The sequence below is a fragment of the Aedes albopictus genome, chromosome 2, assembly GCF_035046485.1.
Source record: "Aedes albopictus strain Foshan chromosome 2, AalbF5, whole genome shotgun sequence".
Classification (NCBI taxonomy): domain Eukaryota; kingdom Metazoa; phylum Arthropoda; class Insecta; order Diptera; family Culicidae; genus Aedes; species Aedes albopictus.
The window spans coordinates 83,491,011-83,518,513 of record NC_085137.1 but is presented as its reverse complement, the minus strand read 5'-3'; the positions used below and the strand labels follow the sequence as shown (position 1 = coordinate 83,518,513).

The window sequence follows — 27,503 nt, the reverse complement described above, 5'->3', positions numbered from 1 at the left end:
TCCTCCCGGAATTCTTCCCGGAATTCCTCCCGGAATTCTTCCTGGAATTCCTCCCGGAATTCTTCCTGGAATTCCTCCCGGAATTCTTCCTGGAATTCCTCCCGGAATTCTTCCTGGAATTCCTCCCGGAATTCTTCCTGGAATTCCTCCCGGAATTCTTCCTGGAATTCCTCCCGGAATTCTTCCTAAAATTCTTCCCGGAATTCTTTCTGGAATTCCTTCCGAAATTCTTCGTGGAATTCCTCCCGGAATTCTTCGTGGAATTCCTCCCGGAATTCTTCCTGGAATTCCTCCCGGAATTCTTCCTGGAATTCCTCCCGGAATTCTTCCTGGAATTCCTCCCGGAATTCTTCCTGGAATTCCTCCCGGAATTCTTCCTGGAATTCCTCCCGGAATTCTTCCTGGAATTCCTCCCAGAATTCTTCCTGGAATTCCTCCCGGAATTCTTCCTGGAATTCCTCCCGGAATTCTTCCTGGAATACCTCCCGGAATTCTCCCTGGAATTGCTCCCGGAATTCTTCCTGGAATTCCTCCCGGAATTCTTCCTGGAATTCCTCCCGGAATTCTTCCTGGAATTCCTTCCGGAATTCTTCCTGGATTTTTTTCCGGAATTCTTCCTGGATTTTTTTCCGGAATTCTTCCTGGAATTCCTCCTGGAATTCTTCCTGGAATTCCTCCTGGAATTCTTCCTGGAATTCCTCCTGGAATTCTTCCTGGAATTCCTGCCGGAGTTTTTCCTGGAATTCCTCCCGGAATTCTTCCTGGAATTCCTCCCGGAATTCTTCCCGGAATTCCTCCCGAAATTCTTCCTGGAATTCCTCCCGAAATTCTTCCTGGAATTCCTCCCGGAATTTTTCCTGGAATTTCTCCCGGAATTTTTACAGGAATTCCTTCCGGAATTCTTCCTGGAATTCCTCCCGGAATTCTTCCTGGAATTCCTCCCGGAATTCTCCCTGGAATTCCTCCCGGAATTCTTTCTGGAATTCCTCCCGAAATTCTTCCTGGAATTCCTCCCGAAAATCTTCCTGGAATTCCTCCCGAAATTCTTCCTGGAATTCCTCCCGGAATTTTTCCTGGAATTCCTACCGGAATTCTTCCTGGAATTCTTACCGGAATTCTTCCTAGAATTCCTCCAGGAATTCCTTCTGGGATTCCTCCCGGAATTCTACCTGGAATTCTTCCTGGAATTCCTCTCGGAATTCTTTCTGGAATTCCTCCTGGAATGCTTCGTGGAATTCCTCCCGGAATTCTTCCTGGAGATCCTCCCAGAATTCTTCCTAGAAATCCTTCCGGAATTCTACCTGGAATTCCTCCCGGAAGTCTACCTGGAATTCCTCCCGGAATTCTGCCTGGAATTCCTCCCGGAATTCTTCCTGGAATTCCTCCCGGAATTCTTCCTGGAATTCCTCCCGGAATTCTTCCTGGAATTCCTCCCGGAATTCTTCCTGGAATTCCTCCCGGAATTCTTCCTGGAATTTCTCCCGGGATTCTTCCTGGAATTCCTCCCGGAAATCTTTCTGGAATTCCTCCCGAAATTCTTCCCGGAATTCCTCTCGGAATTCTTCCTGGAATTCCTCCCGGAATTCTTCCTGGAATTCCTCCCGGAATTCTTCCTGGAATTCCTTCCGGAATTCTTCCTGGAATTCCTCCCGGAATTCTTCCTGGAATTCCTCCCGGAATTCTTCCTGGAATTCCTCCCGGAATTCTTTCTGGAATTCCTCCCGGAATTCTTCCTGGAATTCCTCCCGGAATTCTTCCTGGAATTCCTCCCGGAATTCTTCCTTGAATTCTTCCCGGAATTATTCTGGAATTCCTCCCGGAATTCTTCCTAGAATTCCTCCCGGAAGTCTTCCTGGAATTCCTCCCGGAATTCTTGCTGCAATTCCCCCCGGAATTCTACCTGGAATTCCTCCCAGAATTCTACCTTGAATTCCTCCCGGAATTCTACCTTGAATTCCTTCCGAAGTTCCACCTGGAATTCCTCCCGGAATTTTATCTGGAATTCCTCCCGGAATTCTTCCTGGAATTCCTCCCGGAATTCATCCTGTAGTTTCTCCCGGAATTCTTCTTGGATTTCCTCCCGGAATTCTTGCTGGAATTCTTTCCGGAATTCTTCCTGGAATTCCTTCCGGAATTCTGCCTAGAATTTCTTCTGGAATTCTTCCTGGAATTCTTCCTGGAATTTCTCCTGGAACTTCTCCTGGAACTCCTCCTAGAAGTCTGAAATTCCTCCCGGAAGTTCTCTTGAAATTCCTATTAGAGGTCCTCCATTTCTCTTGGATTGACGATGAAATTACTACGGTGATTACATTGAAATTGCTTGTGAAATTCATTCCGGAATTTCCTTGAATTGCCATTTTCCCTGAATTCCTCCTGCAAGTTGTCCTAAAACTACTCCTGGAATGCCACCTGATTTTTTTTTGAACTGGAGTTCCTCTTTGAAATAATCCTGGAATTTCTTTTGGAATTCTTATGTTATTCTCCCTGGAAATTTTCTTGAAATTACTCTTAGAGATTCTCCAGAAACTACTCTTGGATTTACGTTGAAATTATGTACAATGAAATTTCTTCTGAAATTTCTTCCGGAATTCCTCTTGGGTTTACGCCGAATTTTTTTCTTAGAATTCCTCTGGAAATTTCTCCTGGAATTCTTTCCGGAATTCCTTTTGGATTTTTTTCGTGAATTTTTGCTTAAATTCTTCTGGGAATTTCTCCTGGAACTCGTCTGGAATAATTCATGGAAAAGCTCCGAGATTTCTTCCGGGAATACATTTATTTTATCAACCGATGTAGACTACTAGAGTTCTTTTTGGAAATCCTCCTAAAATTCCTCCGGAATTTGACCTGGGAATTCCTTCTGGAATTTCTCCAGGAATTTCCCCTTGAGTTTTTCCATGGATTTTCGTCCAAATTGCTGAAATTGAATTGGAATAACTTTGCAATCTTCACTAGAATTTCTTCTTCAATAACTCATGGAATTTCTCCAGAATTTCTCCTTTAATTCCTTTAGAAATTCATCCTCGATTTGACCTGGATTTTTTCCTGAAATTTCTCCTAAAATTTCTCGTGAGATTCCTTTGAGGTTGAATGATTTCAGGAATGCCTCCTGAAATTCCGCCTGGAATTTATCCTCGTATTTCACCTGGAAGTTCTCCTGGAATTCCTCTTGAAATGCCTGATCCGGGGTTCCTCCTGGAATTCATCCTAGATTTTCGCTGAAATTGCTACTGGAATTTTTCTAGAATAATCCTGAATAAAGAATTTTTAAAATTTTCCAGTAATATCTTCAAAGGTTTATTTTAAGGATTTTTGCTAGAATTCCTAGTGACTCTTCTTACTTTTTTTTTTAATTTCACATAACTCGTTTGTCCTTTTGGATTACATAATAAACCAAACGAAAGTACATTGTCAATTCCATAAATGTATGTCAATTAAGGTGGCCCACACTTATATGACAAACAAAAGTTTCGAAAAATGCCAAGTCTTACCTCCTCAATCATTTGTTTTGAATTCCCAGATGCTACGTTCAAAATTTGAGCAAAATCGGTTGAGCCTAAGGGGGCGCTCAAAACGCTTAAAGTTTGTATGGGAAAACTTGGCCAAATGTATGCAGAAATTTTAGGTTTTCGAATTTTGCCGCTAGGTGGCGCTGTAAGCGTTCAATAATCAAACCCTTTGGTATTATTGTAGGTGACTATATGCCAAACAACTTTGTCGAAGACCGCAAAGTGATCCAACGTCTGTGAAAAAAGTTATACTCTAGGAAAAGTGAGGATAAACTTTATTGTTATTTTTCCAATACATGTAAAGGAATAATATCATATATATAACTTTATAACTATAACTTTTTTCACAGCCGTCGGATCACTTCGCAGTCTTCGACAAAGTTCTCTGGCATATAGTCACCTACAATAATACCAAAGGGTTTGATTATTGAACGCTTATAGCGCCACCTAGTGGCAAAATTCGAAAACTTAAAATTTCTGCATACATTTGGCCAAGTTTTCCCATACAAACTTCAAGCGTTTTGAGCGCCCCCTTAGGCTCAACCAATTTTGCTCAAATTTTGAACGTAGCTTCTGGAATTCCAAAATTACTGATTTAGAAGGTAAAAATTGGTATTTTTCGAAATTTTTGTTTTTCATATATGTGTGTCAATTCTGCAGCTTTTTGAAACAAAATACTTTAACTGCTCACAGTCACCAAGCGGAAGAGGAAGCAAGCACAATCGATCGCTTCATAAATCACCCGGAACCAAAAGCGTAGAAAAAAGCACTTCCAATCGACGCTCGATTACGGTAATGATTTTAATTTTAGTCTGCTTTCTTCCTTATTCACACGGTCTCGGTTGGTGTGTCCATTCACTGCTTGCTACCATTCGTTGAGTTCCTAGATGCTCGTCTCTCTAGATCCACTGACTGTCTGTTACGCAATTGCAGTGAAAATTGTCGGAGAAACTGCTTTCCACAGCGACAAAATAGGACTAAATGAAATTACAGACCTAGAGTACTGTCGGTTGAGGGGGGAATGGTGGGCTTGCTAAACACCTGAGAAGTGAGGTTTTGGTTCTAAAATTTGAAAGGGCAAAACGTGAAAACGTGTTTGCTTAGCGGAAACTGAAAATTCAGAACCTATTCTTTGTTAATTAAGCCTTTAAACTTATTAAATATATATTTCTTGGAGGCAGCTTTCGACTGAGGTGTCTGGATACTAGAGATGACAGAAGGCAAACAGATCTTCCTATTCTCGAGGTTTGTCATATTCTAAACACTCCACACACCGTCAATGTTAATTATATATAGTATAATTAGCTTGCCTCGAACATAGAGTTCCCTGAAGAAGATGTAATACACATCGATATGTCGGATGATCGTTTGATTGCAAACGCCGAAATAATCCCTGGTATATATCCCAAGTAACAATAAATGCTGAACAGTAAGAGTATTAGCTGAACAGTGGCTGATTAATGATGTCAGTGGCTGAACACAATGACAGCTGAGTATTGGTCTGAAGTATGGCTGGTTCAACCTTTTTAATCAGCAATACATAGATGGGTGAATATCAAGTTGAATAGAATATTTTTCATCTGTGAAACCAGCTTGAAAGCATACATCAACATGCGGAATTCATCATCTATTGTTCAACCTTTAAGCACATATTTTTTGACAGCTGTCCCAAGCATATTTTTGTTATGTCAACATCGCTTGTTCAGCCTTAATAATAGAAATACACTTGAACTCCAATGGCGCTGTAATCACTTTTCTCATTTATTTGTTTACTAACTTTAATTGCAATAAATGACGTATTTGTAAGTGTCCATCTTGTAGAAGACCTTATGTTTTGGTAAACAAAATTTATTTGACACTTCTAGTATCGCTACTGACGCTGTAAGGGCGTGGCATACTAGATGTTAGTCACACGAACAGTCGCGACATTGCATTTCTGTGGCTAGTTATTCTAATGCCTTAATACAGCCTTATTTCAACTTATGTTATTGACTATTCAGACACAAGTAATGCTATTGTTTTCGAACATACGTATACAATTATGTTTGGTGTAGGTGCTAAGGTGAGTGACTATAAATCAGAAGGTCCGAGTTCAATTCCTAGTTTTCCTACATATTAATTTATACATTCCAAAACATCTCTTCTGGAAATAGAAGCAGCTAATGGTGAAAATATTGGTTCACTAAAGTGTTTTTATTTTTACACAATAAATAAATTTATTTGATTACTGATTAAGCGCATATTAAACCTCAAAACAGCTTTTCAATGAACCGGAAATCAGCTAAAGGTTGAATAAAATCACAAAAATTAGATGTTTAAGAGCTAAGGACTATACCTCTCGTGCTCAGCTTTTGTTCAAAAGAATGGCTGATTCAAAATAGTTGGAGAAACGTTTGTACAGTATCAAATTGTTACCTGGGTTTTCTTGTTTACAACAATGGGTAATCTTTGTAAGCTTTCTTGCATGCTCCAACAAAATACATTGGTTGAAAGATGAAAGTAGCACAACGTCGAACACCTGAATACTGCAGGAGACAAGTTTTGCAAGAGCAAGTAGAGGCAAACAATGAATCAATGAGAGAAGTAAACGATACCTGCCCATTACACCCCCAATCCTCTCAGTGGTGTGTCTAAAATGGTGTTCTTTCGTTGAGCAGAATCGTAACGCATTGAGTTCACTCCACCCTCAACGTCGTCAAATAAACCGTTTGCGGCTTCAACACTGAATGAGATCTACGGCTCTGCGGGGGAGGATGTTTGCGCTGCTGACAGGCCACGCAGGGAAATGTTTGCATTAATGCTCAAGCACAAAGAATCCGCAAAACGGGACGAAGCTTGATGAAGTGTCGTTAAGGCTTCCCCGGAGGGCTTGTTTAGATTCGACTGGTTTCCAATGCTGCTGTGTGTGTGGGAATGGTTAGGTGTTGCAGAGTGGGCTGCGGCAGCACCATAGCAATAAAATACTTCAGGGATCAAGAACGGTGGGCTGACTGTCGGGATCGTTCGGGGCCGGTGCAAAAAAAACATTATTTTGCTTAATGAGCAGTAAGACTTGAAAAATAGGTTTTACTTGGTGGAGTTACAATCCTCAGTCGCATCCGTGGGGATAACTGATGATTACTTTTTGCGATGTCGAAAAGTGTGGAGCCAGTACAACAGCGGAGCACCATTAAGATTATGCGACTGCCATTATAGATAAAAGTTCGGCAGAAGTGCCACAATTTCTGAATTTTTTTGTGCAGAGGTGTCTTAAATGACCGTGAATTGTTTAAGGTTTGAAACGATGGAAATAGAAATAGCACTAAATTCGACTTTTGTTCACAGCAGGAATAATATTTGTTAATACCCGGAGGACTTCCAGGAGGAATTTCAAAAGGATTCCCAGAGTGATCTCTAATAGGAACATAAGTAAAAATTCCAGGATTAATTGCAGGTGGAGTTTCACGCGAAATTGCAGAGATTATTTTATGTTTTTTAGATTCATAAGGAGTCAGGGTACAGTACAGTCATGATACAATACAGGATAAGTCAGACTGTATTGTATCATGAGTGCAATTGTCACCGATGTCTCACATTGTACGTAGCACAATATTATCACCGAGATTGTTTCCCTTCTTCTCCATTTCCTTAATTACGGTCAATCCATCTTCTTTCGATGTACACTGCCATTGACATTAGCCCCCAAAGACGTCTATTTTTCAACATGCCACCAGCCAACAGCCGTGGCCAGTCTTCATCTTCATCGACGTCCTAGGTACGTTCCACGGAGAGCCACGAGGGGACAATCCAAGAAGAGTCGTAACGGTTGATTGAGCTCGAATCGATTTGGTGGAGGCTGCAAGTTTTGCTGACTTTTGTCCGGTGAGAATACGGCCAATAAAGAAAACTGCTCTATTGCGCCCAGATTGGTCACCGCCGCCCGCCGCCCGCCAGTCAGTGTTCCTAATGCGCTATAAACGCTGCTGCCACTTCGTGATGTGGCACAGAGAGCAGTTCCGGTAAGGTAGTGGCGACTTTCGCTCGACTTGCTTTACGAGCTTGGTGAGCTCGCTCGAGCGGTGCGAAATGAAGTGAAATAAAATTAAACTAATGCTTCTCGCATAAAAGTACAAGAAAATCCATTTTTCCAAGCTAGATGGCCGTTAATGCTTGGTGCTGTTGGGAACGGTGTGGGTCATTGAGAAGACTAAGCAGGTTGGTGGGCGGTTTATACGTAGTGATTTTGCTTTGGTTTCCGCTTTTCTTTCTTTTCTTATTGTACAGGAAAGAGTGGCAGGGATAATCGGAACATTCATCTTGAATTTATGCTACTTGGCTTGTGGTACTTAGACTTTCGAAGTCCAATTTTAGTACTTACTAAAACTTAATCCCAATCATTACAACTTTGTTCTCTCACAGGATGCAATACAGTGGTACAAATTCGTTTAAACACACTTGATTTTTGAACGGTAAACTTAATTTTTAGGTCATCTGTGTTTTATTAATATATCTTTTGATTAACACTCTCGCAATATACTATTTTCACGAGTAACGAAAAATTACTTCCAATTCGTTTAATTTTTATCGAGGAATAACTATCTAATTTAAGGCGTAAAATTCGTTTAAACGCATTTTTTTCGTTTTTTCCATATTTGTTATTGCCAAATTATTACACAATTCTTGATGTCAACATACATTTTCAGAAGTACTATTACAAGTGATACTTAGAGCATTATTATCATGAATTTGAATATGCAGCAACATTTATAAAGAGAATGTTTTGAGAAGTATGTGCTTTAAACGAATTTGTACCACTGTATTCTTTTAAACTGATCTCACTGTACTGATGGAGAGATATTCGATTAAGTCCATAAGCTATGTAGTATGGGGGCTGTCCATAAACCACGCGGTCATTTTTGGGACTTTTTAAACCCCCCCACCCCCCCCCCCCCCCCCGCGTGGTCATTGGTCCATACACAATTTTTTATTTGTCCATACAAAATGGTCATTGCCCCCCCCCCCCTTCCTAATGACCACGTGGTTTATGGACAGCCCCATGTCCGAAAATGTCAGCTCACGGGTCCAGATTTGTCAAAAGTTTTCACCTGGTGTTACCATTATTGTTACCAGCACAACAAATTCATCGAAGAAATTACTATAGAGTTCCTCTCGAGGATTTGCATTAAGATTATATCTGGAAGAGACTGCTCGAGAAGCACTAGAAGGGATTTATGAAGTACTTTTCATAAAGAATCAATGAAAAATTTCTCGACGGAAATTGCGGGATTTTTTCGGAAAACGCCAATAGATTCTCGAATGGATCTGATAGAGGATTTCCCAAAAGATTCTGCTGAAGAAGACTTTATTTGAGGATTCCCTAGAAGCGATTTCTGTTGGAAACTCCGGTAAGGAAAGGAATTGTTGCAGGACTACTTGGTCCATTGATAGCAGGAGAAATTGCCACTGGATCCTCGGAAGGGACTACTGCAGAATACCGCGAAGGAAACTGCTGGAGATTCTAGGAAGAAATTGGTGAACTTCAACAGTGAGAGTTTTTGTTTCCTTCAGAAGTTCCCTTTGGGGATTCCTGCAGGAGCTACCACCGGAGATTCTTCCAGGAACTCCCACCCATGGTTTCCCCAGAAATTCATATCGGAGATTCCTTCAGGAGTTCACACCAGGATTGTTGGAGGAATTCCCATCGCAATATCCGGGTGGGCTTCCTGGAGCAATCCTCAGTGGAAACTTCAGCGACAATCACCGGTGGCAATCAGAGATGGAAAATGAAGATTGCAGCTGAGCAGACACAAACCAAAACAAACATACTCGTGAACAACAGGGGCCCGAGAATACTCGCACTTCTTTATTCGTGAGTAAACGAAGCTGGCAAGCACTCGCATGAGATTCGCGAAGCTTCGTGAGTTTTTTTTTTGCATTTTGACGAAAAACGCATTTTAACGACTGGCAATGCTGCTTTTCAGGAGCAATGAAGCATAAAGCATTAATTTATGTTAGATAATCACTGGATTTGCTATTATAACAACAATAAATGCACTTACCACAGCTCCACTAGTTCTTCACGAATAAAAACTCATGAGTGCTTCTGTTTTTGTTTTGCTTCTTACTCACGAAGCAGGCGGGTGCGAATAAACTCACACACTGTTTACTCTCGGAATCGTGAGTAAGCCTTGTGTCAGCTTTACACTCGCGAATTGCTTCATGATGAGAGTAATTCCATCACTGGTGGCAATTCCTGAAGCAATCATATGCGAATGGTGAAGTGAAACACTTCTGAGTTGGATTGTATCCCACAACCACATGAGCTCCAACCAAGTGACAAAGAGGAGTCTATCCGTAGCTTCGAATGAAAACTGAAGAAAAGTTTATGTTTTGGAAGGGATTCTAGTCGAATGGGTAGTGAAGCGAAGCCAAAACCGCGAGTATCAAGTGAAGGAGTCCGCACAGGCGATGGTGAAAACGTACATCCGACTAAAGAGTGAAGCCAGGCGAATCGGATTAGTCATTAATGTGTCGAAGACAAAGTACATGCTGGCAAAAAGCTCCAGGGAGGAATCACCGCACCCTCCTCCTCCTCTCTCTCCTCTTCTTGGCGTAACGTCCTCACTGGGACAAAGCCTGCTTCTCAGATTAGTGTTCAATGAGCACTTCCACAGTTTTTAACTGAGAGCTTCCTCTGCCAATGACCATTTTGCATGTGTATATCGTGTGGCAGGCACGAAGATACTCTATGCCCAAGGAAGTCAAGGAAATTTCCTTTACCTACGAAAAGATCCTGGACCGACCGGGAATCGAACCCGTCACCCTCAGCATGGTCATGCTGAATACCCGTGCGTTTACCGCCTCGGCTATATGGGCCCCGCCCGTCAACCCGAATTTCTATCGACGGTGATGAGTTCGTGTACTTGGGCTCACTGGTGACCGTCGACAACCCAAGTAACATGCATGTCATATAAGAGTTACGGCAGCTCAACTTTGAGTTGTATAGAGGTTAATTTGACGTTATTCCAACACAATGCTAGAATAACGTCAATTAAACTTCTACACAACCACAAATTGCGCTGTCGTAACTCTTATATAACATATGCGTTGCTTGGGAACGACACCAGCAGAGAAATTCAGAGATGCATTGTGGCAGGAAATTGAGCTTGCTTTGGACTCCGCTGAACTCTACGATCGAATAAAGTTCGCCGTCACACGAAGTAAACTATCTACAAAACGCTGATTAGACCGGTAGTCCTCTACGGACACGAAGCATGGACCCTACGTTCAGAGGGCCTACGCGCCCTTGGAGTTTTCAAACGGAAGGTGCTGCTACCATCTACGGGCGGAGTGCAGATGGAATACGGGACTTGGAGAAGGTGAATGAACCCTGAGCTGCATCTGCTGATGAGATAACCAAGCATCTTCCATACCAGGAAATTAGGAGGCTACGGTGGACGGGTCACGTCATCAGGAAGTCGGATAGCAACCCGACAAAAATGGTGCGCAGCGAGCTAGGTAGATTGATCAAGTGGAGGACGATCTGCGGACTTTTCGAAGAATACAGAACTGGAGACACACAGCCATGGACCGAATAATCGGCTACTTCGGCTACCGTCGGTGTGTTTTTAAATTTTTCAATAAACTCTACGAGTTTCGCCAACCGATTTACAATGAAATTCTCCACTTATTTCTTCAGAAATTTATCGTGAGATTTCTAAAAAAATCGTTTTGATGCCTCTAGATGTCTCCCTGAATACCTGACGGTGTTTTACGGATTTCTTCTAAAAATGGTTTCAAAAATTCTATAATTTTGGGATTATGTTCAGGAATTTTACCAAGGTATTTCTTTAATTGTTCTTTGCTGTTTTTTTTCAGAAATTGCTTTAGAAATTCCTTTTGAAAATCCTTCGGGGATGCCTGCATAAATATTATAAACATTCGTTGTTAAGTTGCTTCTGTGGTCCGTCATAAATATCTTCTTAGATTTCATATGATGAAATGCACAAACATTACTGGAAAATTCTTAAAGAAATTTATAAAGCATCAGGAATCCATAGAAGAACTCTAGGACATGCTTTTGGAAATTTGTAGATGAAATGGTTGAGTTTCTTTGCAGGATTTCAGGAAGCAATTCTCTGAAACAATATTTGAAGTAATCTCTCGAGGAATTTGAGAAAAAACTCTTATGATACCTTTTGAGAAATACCTGGAAGAATTTCAAGAGAAACTTTTGGAGGAACTCTAGAACTATGTTCAAGGATAAATTCCAGAAGGAGTTTCTGAATGAATCTTTGGAGATTTAAAAAAAAAATCCTCAAGGACAGCCCATGTTTACAGTCGGAACGAAGCCTAAAAAATGTTTTTTTGGGATCCTAAAAAGAACATTAGGCAGGAACTCATGCAGAAATGGCACACCAAGATAGTGGATAAATTCTTGAAAAGATGTCTCAGGGGATGTTTGGAAGATTTTATGAATGATTCTCTAAAATAAATTTCCTGGGTATCTACTGAAAAAATCTTAGAAAAATTAGTTGTACGATTCCTGAACAGATTAGTAGACAAAAATACCAGAAGCTGTTTCTGATTTTTTTAAGTTATTTGTTTTCTTCAATTGCCGAAATTTGAGAAAAAAAATACACTAGCAATTCTTGATGGCATCACTAAAGAAATTTATGAAGGAACAGAACTTTTTGAAGGAATCTCTGAATGATTGAGGTATTCAGTGAACTGGATGATCGTCACCAAGTATTCTTATCTGTTTTTCTTGGAAATCTGGAGAAAATACAAATGAAAAATCCTGCAGTAATTTCTAAGGCAGCATCCATTTATTACGTAACGCTAAAATCGACATTTTTCAACACCCCATCCCTCCTCCGAAACGCTTTTTTGTATGAATCTCCCAAATTTTTTGTATGGGCCGTAACGCTCGGCCGTACTCCCCCCTCCCCCTATAGCGTTACGTAATTTATGGACGGCGCCTAATGGAATTACTGTGAGCAGTTCAGGAAATGTTGATGAGATATCCTCAGAATAATTTCTGAAAGAATTCCTGAAGAATGAAATTTATGAACCAATCCCTAAAGAATTTCTGATGAACCTTTTTAGAATTTTCTGGAATAGTTTCTGGAAAAAAGACAAGAAACAAGGAGGGATTCTTAAAAGTGTACCTGGAGGAATAGAATGAGGAATACCTCCCAGGTAACCAAATAGCAGTTAAAGTTGCTTTTATTTAGCACTATATGCGCCTTTACTGCAGATCATTAAATGCTAATATGCCGTATATGCGCCATAACTGCTAATTTAAAGCAGGTTTTGGCCCAATATACGGCTGATTAAATGTTTATCTTTCCTATCCCCAAAAAATCGAACATAAACAAAAATGTTTTCCTCTGCGCATTTCATTCGCTTCATATTCTTCCCTTTCTATTTTTACTCACAATCTCCTGAATCCTGAAAAACCCCTGAAGGGTTTTAATTTGATTTAAAGATGGGATGAAAAGAAAAATGAATATTATTGGCCATGGGCATTATTCTTTTACCAAAGAACTATTCTCAAGATTAGTAAAAATCATCCAAATAATAAGCATAAGGCGCATTATCGAAGCCATTTCCATTGCAGCGTATCAGTATAAAGGGTGCTGAAATTTGTACACCTTGGGTAACCAGCGCGGATTTCACCTGGACAGCACTGGTCCTCTCTGTCACCAAAAAAAAACATACATAGGGGCTTCAACTTTAAGGCATCCCATCCCTATCTTTAATATTTTTCTTCCCAATAAAACAAACATGGATGCGTGATAAAAAGAAACCATTCCGGTAATTGCCTTGGGCTTCCAGATTCAACTGAGATCTTCTATCATTCATTTTTCAATTATGGTCCCTTGATCCTTCGTTGTAAAGAAAAAATAATCCATGACCCGGAAATACCGAAAATAGCCGCACCAACGCCATCGGTTGTTTCCCGAAAACAATAAGCAAGAGAAGCTGCTCTGCGGAAAGTTGTACACGGCCACTGCCAGTCACTGGAACCAAGGATAATATTTGCTCTCTCGTTGTAAGACCTTTTTATTACAACTTTTAATGAAAAAGTTTTCAGCTGCCAATGTTTGTACGTTCGTGTGTCTATGTGTGGGAGCGCGCCTGCTTCCGAACGAAGGCGCGTGCAAGGACCAAACTTTTTCGCCGTATGCTCTCCCTTAGCTCAGCGTCGTCGATGATGATGATGATGATGCCACCGTCAAGCAAGCATTTCCGAGACAATAATGGCGAGCGGCACACACAGTTACACTGGATGGTATGCTCTCACTCAGTTTCATACACCGTTCTCCGGAAAGACCAATTCAAACATGTTCGACGTAAGTTACGCTGCCGCCGAGAATTATCCTTTCCTTGACTTCCGTGCCGCCGCCGGATCTCGGGAAATCTCGGCGGAATTGGGCAACTGGATTGGAAAGCGGAATTGGCTCGTAAATATTTGCGCAGTCACGTTCGGCCGTGCCCAAGTTGGTGAGGCAAAAACACATCCACCACCCGACAGGACCATCGCCGTCGAGCCGTGCCATCAAGAGGAGATTGTGCTATAGACGACCAGTCTCGCAGTTAGAATGGTGCGTGGGAGTACAAGTGCTGGATATACTTACAGAAGGAAAGCTCTAGTTTCGCACAAAAGTTTTGAAATTTTAACTCCCACGCAGGAGAAAATTTTGAGCCGGCTTGCTTGAGATTTAAAACTGAGCTGACGGCTTCGAAAGTCGAAAGATGAACGAAAAAGCATGAACATAAATATAAGCTTGTAATTATACCTGATTCTGGCAGTTTTTCTTGCATTTGAACAGTGATTGCCAAAGTGGACGAAATCACCCCCTGGGGGCAAGAACCGCATTGAAGGTGCCAAAAACTTAAATGCTCTGAATTATGGAATCTCCCTGAGAGGGCGATTTTTTAAATGTTTTAGTATTGATTTGAAGCCAGTCACATCTATTTTTTGTCTAATTGCCAGCAAATTTTCAATATGGCTTTTTATGTTTAAACTTGAATTTTGAGACGACATTTTGGATATAAGTATGTCATCTTGGAAACTCTGGTCATCATTTTTAGACTTCAGACTTATTCCCCATATCAAATATACCCATATAGCATGGTTTTAGAGACTTAAACTCCATTAAACAGCCACCATTTTTTTATTGCCGACCGCCATCTTGGATATTCTAGTCGACATTTTTGGACTCTAGACCCCCGCCATCTTTCTCGTACCAATATACTCATATTTAATGGTTTTTGAGCCTAAAACTCCATTAAACAGCCGCCAAGGTAATTTTAGGTGTTTTCATGGGGTTCCAGAGGATTCTCAGAAGGTGCATTACAGTAGGATTCAAAAGCCTTCAGAAGGGTTTTAACGGGTGGTCACTAAATAACGGGAATGCTTTGAATGTGCTCTTAAAAATATATGATCTTTAAAAATGGCAATCTGAATTTAACTATCATAAAGGTTTAACAATGTACGTCCATGGAAAATATAAAATTTAAGAAAGTTGAACGTTGTAATTTGTACAGTATTTTTTTGCAGTGATGTTGGAGCAACTGCTTTGTACGACTTTTCAGAGATTACTTTCACGCATTTTCTGCGTCTGTGAAATCGTTGGTCAAAATAAATGGTTTCTCAGCTACCTTTAGCATCTACACACTCAAACAGTAATAAGAAAAAATGGGGATACTGACTTGTTTTTTTTTTTTTTGCTTTGGTTGTAGCCTTTTCCCGTAAATGACATTTATAGAAATTTCCAAAAAATGTTATTTTTCTGTATCACCAAAACGTGTCGATGTAATTTGTGCACTGCGGTTCATTGTTGAACTTTTTTTGTGCTTTTTTTTTATAACGAACCATTTACATGTTGTTCAATGTGTAAATGTGATTTGATGTAAATATGTGTTATTTAACAAGGCATTCTATTGATTTATCCAGCCCATGTCACAAAAGAAGATTTTATTATGTGAAATGATATCATGCTTATTGGTTTTGTTAGTTTTCCTCTATTTCCTTCAGGATCTGTTTCTTGGGATGCCGAAATGTGGAATTCATTCAAAACCGGGCGGGTTCTAGTTTTATAATGGTTTACTATTAACTTTTTTTACGGTTGTTTTGAGCAATCAGTAGAGCCGTCCAAGGCGTTTTGGTAGTGCTTCCTGTTTCAATGTCGTTTTCTGCAGAACAGAATAAGTTGACACAAAATAAAAAATACGCTGACTTTGTGGATAGATAGACGATGGTTTTGTCTAAAAAATGTTTACTCTATGGACGCTTCTATTGTTTTTAATCAGCTGCTAAAAGCATTCCCGTTATTTAGTGGCCACCCGTTAGGAGGCTGCAGATTCAAAAAGGTGCCAAGAGTTTCAGTAGAGTTTCGAGGAGTTTCAGGCAGGATCAATGAGGATTTCTGAAAGTTTTAGGAATTTCAAACAAGTTCCATTCTTCTAGAACAGTGATCCTCAGCCTAACTGTCTTTGCGGGCCAAAATTGAATTTTGATAAGAGACTGCGGGCCGCAAGTCATTCACGAGAGATTTCAGAATGATTTGTAGGGATTTCAGGATTCTCGAAAGACATTCCAAAAAACTGCCTGGAGATACTTTTGTTGAAATCCTTGAAGATTTTTTGAAGTTTTTCTTGCGTTACTTCTTAGGAAGCAGACTAAGAAAAACATGCAGATTTACTGAGCAATGTGAGCAAGTAAGAGGAATTCTCAACATATTGAAGAGTATCTTTCGCAGTTCCTGGAGTTTTTAAGTGAAATTCCGAAAGTTTTTGCCCCCTTACTTTTTATATAAATTGTAGGAAAAAAATGTAAAATTGTTTGGTTTATTTTCCTGGTAGACATGCTGAATATAAAGTTTATCAAACACAAGGATTTTTTCGCCGAAAACCTGTGAAATTCAGCCTAAACTCATTATTTAAGCGAAATACACTGTTTTTAACAACAGTTTAGAATATTTTCGGAACAGAATACGAAAAAGTAGTCTTTTACAGTTTGTAAACTCTCAAAAATCTTACTTATCTTTGAAATTCATTTCATGATATGGCAAAATTTCAGCAGAATATATTAATTCTCATGAAAGTTTTAAAATATGATGAAATGTGTAAAATTTTCATTATGGAATCTATGAGTGGGCCACTTTCTAATACATTTCAAAATCAGTTCGCGGGCCGCACAAAACCTGGTCGAGGGCCGCATGCGGCCCGCGGGCCGCAGTTTGGTGACCACTGTTCTAGAACTTCTAGGTGGTTGAAGGGATAAGAGAGTTTTGAGGGGATATCGGTGGATTAATTGGTGCTTCGTTAACACTCCATGGTGGTTGAAACCCTCATTCAACCTATACTAAGGCTCCCTCGAAACCCCTTCAAACACTTCAAGAAACCCCTCTAAATACCCTCCTTCCCTCTTTCACTAAAGGCTCCCTAACAGTTTTCTGGTGCTTTTTTGAAATCCCTTTTAAAAAGCCTAAACCCTTCCTGAAGGAGTTACCCTAAAACCAGTGTATACCTCCTTACATCCTTTGAATCGCTCCTGAGACCCTGAAAGCATTCCTGAGCAGCCTTTGAGACCCCTAATCTCAGAAGAACCCCCTCGAGCGCTACTTAAACTATATGGAACTCTCTGAAATTCTCCTGAAGCTTTCAACCTTCCTCAAAATAACCGGGAAGTCTTCTTTTGAACTTCTCTTTGAGAAACCTTTGGAACTCCTTTGTGTCTCTCTGAAATGTCCCTGTAAACCTCCTAAATCTCTCGTGAAAACCTCAACAACTCCTCGAAACTCCCTGAAACCCACTGGCACACTGGATTGATTAAGTTGAAAAAGTTCTTGTTAGTAAGCTGGTAGACGTTTAAAGTTAAGGTAATACCAGTGTCCAACAGACGAATCATGGATGTGGACTAGGCCGTCCCTTATTTTGCAAAAATTGGAAATGTTATAAGTTCGTTGTTGGAAAATGACCGTTTTAGCTAAAAAATGATCGTGTCAAAATTTGAAGTCATTATCTCAAGGCTAAGTGGTCCCTCAAGGGGCCTAAAGTTGTCAAAAATTGTATGGGACCAAACAAATATGAATTTTTTTTTCGACAAAAAATACACTAGTCTACTAAAACCGGTGATTTTAGGACCCTAAAGGGCCAAAAATGTGCTTAGATTTGCGATATCTCTACTCGTTTTCGAGTTATTGAACAAAATAAGGTAAGTTTCCTCCGGAATCTAAAAAAATGGTCAAAAATGCTGACTTTTCAGTTGTTTTTTGTCAATATCTTGGAAACGAGTAGAGATATCGCAAATCTAAGCACATTTTTGGCCCTTCAGGGTCTTAAAATCACCGATTTTAGTAGAATAGCGTATTTTTTTGTCGATAAAAATTTCATGTTTTTTTGGTCCCATACAATTTTTGACAACTTTAGACCCCTTGAGGGACCACTTAGCCTTGAGATACGGACTTCAAATTTTGACACGATCATTTTTTAGCTAAAACGATCATTTTCCACTAACGAACTTATAACATTTCTAAATTTTGCAAAATAAGGGACGGCCTAATGTGGACTCAAGCAAAACACATGTTATACTAAGAGTTACGACAGCGCAAGCTTTGATTATATAGAAATAAATATGACGTCTTTCTAGCCTTTTGTTGAAATTACGTGAAATTAACTTTAATCACAGCTGGTTTCTCAAGGTTTACAAATTTCAGTCACCCCCTATACTAGTATGCCCTCATGGAAAGGACTCCAATATTACGCCCAATCAGGAACTATTCTGGGTAAACTCATTCACGATTTATGTTTTGATTTTTTCAGTAGAAAGGGGAATCCTAGTTTGAATGAGTTCATGATTTCTCCATGAACTATTTGGGAATTATTTCCTTGCCATCAGAGATGCCAGATATATAGATTTTTGACCTTCTATACAAACAAGATACAGAGTATAGAAAAATGCAGATTTTCGGAATGTGATACAGATTTCTCCAAAAAGCATAAAATTTGAAGTAATTTTCAATAAATTCAATGAAAACTTTATAAATTGTTGACTAAACTTGGAAGAATTTATGAAAATTTATGCATTTTGACACATGTTTTAAAAAAGTAAATACCATTAAAAATCAAACACCGTCAAAAAGTAGAACATTTTCATTAGTTTCTATTGAAATCTAGAACTCTCGGTGTCTGCTATGTCCTCAAATACGGCGATACAGAAAAATCTGTATTGATACAGATTTTTGATAGAAATAATCTGGCATCTCTGCTTGCCATGTACTTCTTAAGCATTTTCTCCACGATTAAAAAAGACACGGACACGTTTAGCACTTCCAGTGAGCTATTCGCTCTTTGAAGAAAGCACGACACTAGACAACGGACTAGCATGCAACGCCCAGTGGCACAGCCGAAAACTTTTCCTGACAGCTGCGGCGGGAATCGAACCCATGCTCCTAGCAGAAGTTCGTGTTTGTGTTTGTATATGAATTTCTTCAAGCATTCGTAAAGGAATTCTTCTACGAATATTATCAGAATTTCTACCGGGAGAATTCTCTTCAAAGATCTCTTCAAAAGATGCAACCCCAGAACATTTATTTTTCACAGAGATTCGGAGATTCTTCTAGAAATTCCTGGAGGATTTTCCTTTAAATTTAAAAAAAAATATTTCAGGAACTGATTTCAAAAATAATTGATGGAAATTTCTCATAGAATGCTGCTGGTATGAAAAGCATTTATTCAGAAATTCCTCTAGAAAATTCTCAAGGCTTTTTCTGGATAATCTTGGTATTGCCTATGATTTGAATCTAGAAATTATTTCTGATTTGTTCAGACCTATCTTTAAGAAAACTTTAAGAAAATTTTCCAGCGATTTTAGGAATTTCTTCAAAGACTTTCTTATACTTTCTGATGTTCTGATGGACAATGATTTGTCTTTACTTTTCTCTTTAAAACTTGTTCAAGCATGAAAAAAATCTTCCTGCAATTTTTACCCTATAGGGATCCCTCAGAAATGTATTGAAGAATTACTCAAAGAATGCCACCAGCACTTCTATCTGAAACTGCTGCAGGGATTTCTGCAGTTTTTTTAAAGAGGTTTCTTCAGATGAAAATTCAGGGATTTCTACGGAAATCTCTACAGAAACTTATCGAGCGATTTTTGTAATGCGAAGTTTCTAATGAATTTTTTTCGACGAATTTAAAAGATATTGTGAATAATTTATTGAAGATTTCTCCTGAGAATTGGTAAAGGAATTATTCCATACATAACTTCAGAAATTGCTTCAGAAAATTTTGTTCTGGAATCCCTCCAGAAAATTTTTAAAAATTTCTTCTACAAATTTCTAAAGTTTTTGCCTTTCTCGTACACTAAGTGTACTGGAAAGGCTATATGTTCACTCCAAAAATGACTTTTTGATAGGAGGCCCGGAGATTCGAGTCACATATACCAATCAACTCAGCTCGACGAATTGAGGTGATGTCTGTGTGTGTGTATGTGTGTGTGTATGTGTGTGTGTATGTGTACAAACGAACTCACGTCACTTTTCGGCAGTAAATCTCAACCGATTTTAATGACCGACGGTTCATTCGACGCGGAATCTGGTCCCATTGTTTGCTATTGAAAATGGTCCGGATCGGTCCAGCCGTTCCGGAGTTATGGCCATTTAGGCGTTCCGGATTGGTACCCCAGGAAGGTGCTAGATATGAAAATGCAACAAACCCACGCATGTGACACATCAAACCACGGCATTTTCGATAATATGATGAACAGTAAGCAAGAAAATAGTCTCAGACCATATCTGAACCGGTAATGTTCCGGAACCGGTTCCGAAGGTCCCACCAGAAGTGGCCAAATATAAAAGTGAACCAAACCCATACATGCGACTCATCAAATCGCAGCTTTTTCAATAACCTGATGAACGGCTAACAGGAAAATAGTCTCAGACCATATCTGAACCGGTAGTGTTCCTGAACCGGTTCCGGGCGTCTCGCCAGAAGTGGTCGAATATAAAAATGAAACAAACCCATGCAAGCGACACGTCAAATTGCGCCCTTTGCGATAACCTGTTGAACGGTTGACAAGAAAATGGTCTCAGATCACATAAGAAACTACCGGTGTCCCAAAACCGGTTCCGGAGGTCCCACCGGAAGTGGCCAAATATAACAGTGAAGCAAACCCAGGCATGCGACACATCAAATCGCGGCTTTTTCAATAACTTGATGAATGATAAGCAAGAAAATAGTCTCAGACAACCTAAGATTCTACCGGTAGTGTTCCGGAACCGGTTCCGTATGTCCCGCCAGATGTGGCCAAATATAAAAGTGAACCGAACCCATGCACGCGACACTTCAAATCGCGGCTCCTTAGGCGACCTGATGAATGGTTAGTAAAAAATAGTTTTAGACCATATTTGAGACAACCGGTGGTGTTCCGGAACCGGTTCCGGGTTCCCTCCGGAAGTGGCCAAATTTTTTTTTTTTTGTGTTTATTAACGAGATTTTTAACTCGAAGCTAGTTCATCTCGGGACCCTTCCCTTCCGAAGGAAGAACCTACGTTTTGTAAATATGTCGGGAGTGGGATTCGATCCCAGGCCCTTGGCATGATAGTCTTGTGTTCTAACCATCAAACCAGGCCCGTTCCACCGCCAAATATTTAAGTGAACCAAACACATGCATGCGAGTTTCAGACCATATGCATGCATGCGAGTTTCAGACCATATTTGGGACAACCGATGGTGTTCCGAAACTGGTTCCGAGTGTTCCGCTGGAAGTGGCCAAATATATAAGCGAACCAAACCCATGCATGCGACACGTCAAATCGCGGATTTTCCGATAACCTGATGAACGGTTAGCAAGAAAATAGTCTCAGACCACATAAAAAACTACCGGTAGTATTCCAAAACTAGCGTTGGGTGCTTCGTCGGAATTCAAAAGTGAGAAAAATTAAAGCAAGCGATAGATATCTTAACAAAACTAAGACGATCTCATCCAATCACACCATTTCAGATTCCTGAGGTGTAATAATGCAGAAGGATGGGTCAACGTTGTATGGGAAAATTAAAATTTAATCGTAAAACTCCGAACAAACTTTTTCAATTCTCTTTCGCGTCTAAAATGACAGCGTAAAATTTTTATGCGACTGTTTGTTCCCTCACGCACTGTAATGTGGTTGAAAGTTGAATGGGATTCAGTATGAAAAATTTCAGTTACTTGCATTGTTTTTACATGCATGTTGTAGCCAATGATAATAAAATATAGCGTGTGTAGAAGTGTGTAGAAAATACTTAGTCGAAAATCGTTAAGGTATCTGTGTTTGTGAAAAAGTTGTATCGTCTTGGTGTTGATCGGCCTCCAGTGATAGTGAAGGAGGTCAAGCTGTCAACTGAGAGGTCTGATATTTTTCAGCTCTGCCTATACGTTGAACATAACGTAGGGTATCGGGATGCTTCGTTGGCATAGCCCCCTCGTTCGGCCTATCTCAACGTTAACCAAAAACTCAAACAAACACGCATAACTGGATATCGGAAAAGCTATGCGGCAAACAACTGTAACATTTCGTTTCAATTTAAGCACTTTTGGGCATTAAAAATGAATGAAAATGTCACTTTGTTTGGCTTTTGTAGACGCCATGATTCTTCGGCTTAGTGGGTAGTCTATACACATGATCATAAATGGCATGATTCTGGAACATTTCGAATTGGCTTTTCGATAACTGAACATTTTATGCGATGGTCAAAGACGCTATTTTGATCTTGTATATTTGTTTTCAACGAAAAATAACTATTTTACAAATTAAATGTGGGCCGAATATTGAGGACATTTTTTTCACTATGTACCCAAATCTTGGCCCATCAGTAAAGTGACGTCAACAACACCGATAAAGTGACGTCAACAACATTGCTTGCGTAAGAACCAGAAAGAACGAACAGGAAGAAAGATTTTGTGTACGGTGACTGTAAAAATACAACACAATAATAGGGTTGCGTTGTTTTCGTTAATAAATTAAGAGAGAACTTAAGTTTAAGTAATTTATTTACAGATTTTTGAAAATTTGGCTCCAAAATGTAATGTACAAGTAAGATTGGTGAACAAGCAGAGATAATACTTCAGCAGAAATATTGAAAAAATGAGATAATAAGTGGTTCTAGTGCATGGAAAGCAATAGGCCAACGTTGTATCCACTAATAGGCCAATTTTTGTACCATAGACCAACGTTGCATACCATCGCATCGAATCTTTACAACTTAATTAAGCAAAATCTTGAACATTTACGTTAGTTTACTTCCAGTTGGTGAAATATGCATTGCCTAGATTGTGTGATAGGGTCAACATATTATTTCTAGTGCCATTAATTCATGAGTTATGGTCAAAATTGTCAATGCGGCTTGCAAATTAGGCCAAGGAACGGTACATATACCCTATGTGCCATCAATAAGTTTAAAGTCAATTCAATGACGGCTCTGATAAAGTTCTAAGTAAAGTATTCTCATGATTCAGGAACATTTCAGTTCACGTCTACGGAAACGTCATGAGTACATATTCGACGAGAAAGGCACTATCACCACTAGGTGGATCAATCCGGGTTTTTTAGATTTCTATTAGACAATCCTCATAGTAATTCTTCAGAAACGCTTTAATGGATTCTTTCAAGATTTTTTTTTGTGCAACGTCTGAACGAACTTTGAAAAAATCCATGGAGATATATCTGAATCCTGAATGAATTTCTTAACGAACCCTTTTAAGAATTTCTCAAGGAATCTCTGTACGATTTTTAATGAATTTTAAGGAGAAATTTCTGAGAAACTGTTTACAATCCATAACAAATTCCAGAAGATCTTCCAGAAATCTGAGGAAGTACAGTACAATCTCTAGATGAGTATCTAAAGAAATCTCGAGAAGTTTCGCGAAGGAGCTCCGGTTGAAATTTCTGGAGAAAATCCTGGAGAAATGTCTGTGATATTTCGTGTAAAATTTTTTGAAAGTAATCCTGGAGCATGTATTTTTGAACGATCAAAGAAAACTAATGAGATATTGCTAAAGGACTTATTATGGAATCCCTGGAGAAATTCTAAAGAGTTGCTTTTAGAGGAATTTATGAAATTTGGAATGTTCATTGTCTAGTTGATATACTAACAGATTATGCAATAAAAAATGTTTGTGTTTATTTATTTTTTTATTTTGCCACTTCTAATAATTTAGTAGTTATGCAGCGGTTGCCAGCCTATGGCCATGGACCTATTAAAATTCTCAAGAAACGAAGGTGTGCGTGAGGGGGAAGTGAAAAGGTTTTTCAGATTGGGGGCTGTCCATAAACCACGTGGTCATTTTTTTGGGACTTTTCAACCCCCCCCCCCCCCCCCGCGTGGTCATTTGTCCATACAAAAATTTTAATTTGTCCATACAAAATGATCATTGGCCGGACCCCCCCCCCCCCCCAATGACCACGTGGTTTATGGACAGCCCCTTGTGCTTTTCAGGGAGCTCAGGAAACTTTCTCAAGAACCAAAAGTGCTAGAAGTACAATTGTATATCGGATTGGTTATCCCAAGAGTCACTATCTTCATAAAAGCCCAAGCAGCACATATTTTAAAAAAAAAAACACGGCACCGCAGGTTTTTGGTTGCACGCGAGTCATTTTCAAGTAATCTTGGCACTGAATCAGAATAACATAACTGTTGCTCTTGTGGTGCAACCTGAACCTGTGAAATTCTGACAATAATAAAAAGGTGCAATGCAACGCAATTTTCTGTCAAAAAGTTGACTAAGCCAAAATGTCTGAGAACCCCTGCTCAAAACATTTTCAGTTTGTCCTCACACTTAAGATTCATGAGAAATTAGTACGGTCCTTGATTCCATATTGGAAAAAAGCTTAGATTTGCACCAGCAAATTTGAGAAACATTTCCATTTTGTCCTCACTTTTAGGTTCTTGAGAAAATATCATAACCCATGACCTCATCTTGGGAGCCACTGGGCTTTATAAGATCAATTTATTGTAATGATTGATCCTTGAGACGCACAGTCTGAGAAACATTCACATCTTCTCCTTGGACTTGTGGCTCTTGTGGAATTAGCTTGATCTATAACCCCAGCTTGTTATACCTAAATGTATCTTGAGATGCAGAAAACTAGAACTTCAAAATCAGTGCGAACCATGACCCCACATTGGAAACCCCTGAGGTTTAACCCCCCTCTCTATTGTAATAAGTACTCGTAGATACGTAAAATCCTAGAAGCATTAACACCTTCTTCTCGGACTTGCGACTTTATTGGACTTTGGTTCTTGCAAAATAAGCATTGGAGGAGAAAAACACGGACAGCTTGCTAATTTTGACTATATGTTTTCAGTTTCAATAAGATTTTGTTCATGCACTGTATTTCGTGAATTATCCTTTTTTGGATGAACACATAATAATTTTCCTCACCTGACTTTTGGAAAAGTGTGCGAGAAAAATCCTTATATCCTTCTACAAAAAAAAAATATTGCTCTTTGTAGATTAAAATGATGTCTTCGATGTTTGAAGAAATTTAAAGAAATTAAAAATACACTGAGAGTTTTATTCACCGCGATTTTATGTTAGATATAATTTCAGTTTACAAAATACCTCACTCTTCGACTTTTTAATTATTATTTTTTAGAATGCGGATTTCCAGTCTCAAAATATTCCAAGTAGCCCAGGACGGTCGAATACTTTAAGTTTTGAGAATTTTTCTGACAAAAATGGATTTTATGTATAAGTTTCAATGAAAACAAAACTATACATTTTTTCTTACATCCTTATCATACTATAGTTACAGTAAATTCGTTTTTTTTATTCGAAGCGTTATTTTTGGGAAAATTACACTGAAAATAACTCTGACGAGCAGGGAATAGTCTTATTTGTTAGGTATTGAAAGTGGTAACAGCAACCAAACAATATTTGCTTGATAGTTCACTAGAAATATTCACTAAACTAATGCATGTTCATTGATTTTTAGCGATTTTAGAAGTTAGTACGCATAACGAAAGTGGTTCAAAAAGGTCATCTGCCATAGGGTAAGATTCCACTTAATGTCGACATTCAAAAATGACGTTCATCATTTTCGGGCATTTCTGTCCCCATTTCCCCCCTTAGTCACGCTTCTCTATATACTCAATACACGGTAGGTGTAACACTTTTCGTGACCCCTTTCCCCTAAACGATGGCCGTCATATTTGAATGACTCCTAACATGCATATCGTGGGAATCAACAACCATGCGCCTCCATGTGTTTCTCAATCTCCTTGGAAACACATGGCTGATTAGAAAATCACCAGAAAACCTTAATTGCAAACAATGAAATCTGGAAGTTTTTTATTTTCATTGAGATATCAAAAGATTTTCCGTGTGTTCACCTTCTAGAAGGATGTTCCATGCAAACATATCTTCACACCATTCATTTTTAATAAATTATCAATTCCCATTTGATTTTATGTGTCAAACCATTTTACCCCATCTTGGCATTTTAGAATGCCAGAATGTAAATTTTTGCTTTACAAACTCTTTTTTCGGAAATCGGGTTCTGAAGTAAAACGATAGCCTTTCTGCTGAACTTGACAAAAATGCTGGTGAAAGTAACGTATCGTTTCCCTGCACAAAAGAAGGCTTTTATCTCACAATGTCACCAATGCCAGTTTGTTTCAGTCATGTGAGAACAAAGTGGAAAGCTATTGACTTCATTAACACGTCGAAAAATCACATTAAATCCGATAAATACAATTGAATATTCATGTGGGGTGCTTGGGGTGCACTGCATATCCACACGACCTACATGAAACGTTGGATGTGATTAAAGCGAAATATTTTACTCAACGTATACACAATTCCGGTTCATACATAATGATGGAAAGGGTCATGGTGATACACTGTATTTGCTACCCCCTATAGGAGAGAAGTGTAGCTTACCATTATCGATAGGTTTTTCACTCGTAGCAATAAATTGAAATTGGTTGTGCCTTCGAACACTTGCATCTCGATGAGAATGAATTTCCAATTCATTTTGTAAAAACTCTGCCTGTTTACGAATTTAGGTGTTATGAGCCGTCCGAGATGAGTTTTACCTGAAAGAGAAAACAAATTACACGAGTTAGATAGAAAAGTAAATAATGTGGTATTGAAGGAAATCTTACCCAAGCAACACACATGTTATATAAAAGTTACGACAGCGCGAGTTTTAGTTGTATAGAAGTTTATTTTACGTTATTTCAACACAATGTTAAAATTACGTAAAATAAACTTCTATACAACCAAAACATGCGCTGTTGTAACTCTATTATAACATGTGTGTTGCTTGGGTAAAACATCAACTAACATACTTTCAATTCAAAATTTAAGTTAATGCTATTCAGGCATCAACTTGGCATGAGATCAATCTTAATTATACACTGCATAACATCTGAAATTTAGGTCGTTCTACCCTATTTTCCCAATATTGCATCTTTCACTTCGATTATCCAGTTCACCGAACATGAAAAGAAATTCTCTGCACAAGTTGCCAAGTATTCCATAACAACAGTGGTCGGTCGCCCATCACCAGGATAGGATCATGCTCAAGCATCTCTTGGCCAACTGCTCGGGTAGGTAGTGTAGTGCCCGGGCAATGCCGATAATGTGGGAAAGCCTCTATCACATGACAAGGAATATTTTCCATTGATGTAGGTCCCGGTTTCCCAATCTTGTTCACTTCCGCATAGAAAAAGAGAAAACCACAATCTCACCCAAACCCAGCAGACATGGACTGAGCATCCTCACCAGACCAGACCAGAGAATCCAGACCGGTCGTCTGTTGTGGGGTTTTGTGATATGGGAGAATGGTTGGTTGGGGGGAAATGAGAGATGAGGGATGTTGCCGCAGGCTAGACAGTAACATAACAGGAAAAAGATTATCAGCCATGTGATGATTAAAAGATTGTGCTATCGAGAGGAAGCGATTGAAACGAAACGGATGGTTACGAAATCGGAACTACTTTGTGATGTCAGGAAGAGCGTAA

General features: G+C 39.3%; 1 protein-coding gene across 2 annotated transcripts in view; it reads right to left on the bottom strand.

Moving 5' to 3' along the window:
• The window catches only part of LOC109428076 (uncharacterized), a 218,883-nt gene that overhangs the window by 7,715 nt on the left and 183,665 nt on the right, over positions 1-27,503 (bottom strand). The window contains exon 1 of one of the 2 annotated variants that reach the window (XM_062850006.1): positions 26,419-26,564. The exons of the other annotated variant lie outside the window; for it this stretch is intronic. The gene's annotated coding sequence lies outside the window, so the exon portion shown is untranslated. Of the gene's footprint in view, positions 1-26,418; positions 26,565-27,503 lie in introns of those variants that run through there. 2 annotated transcript variants of the gene reach the window in all.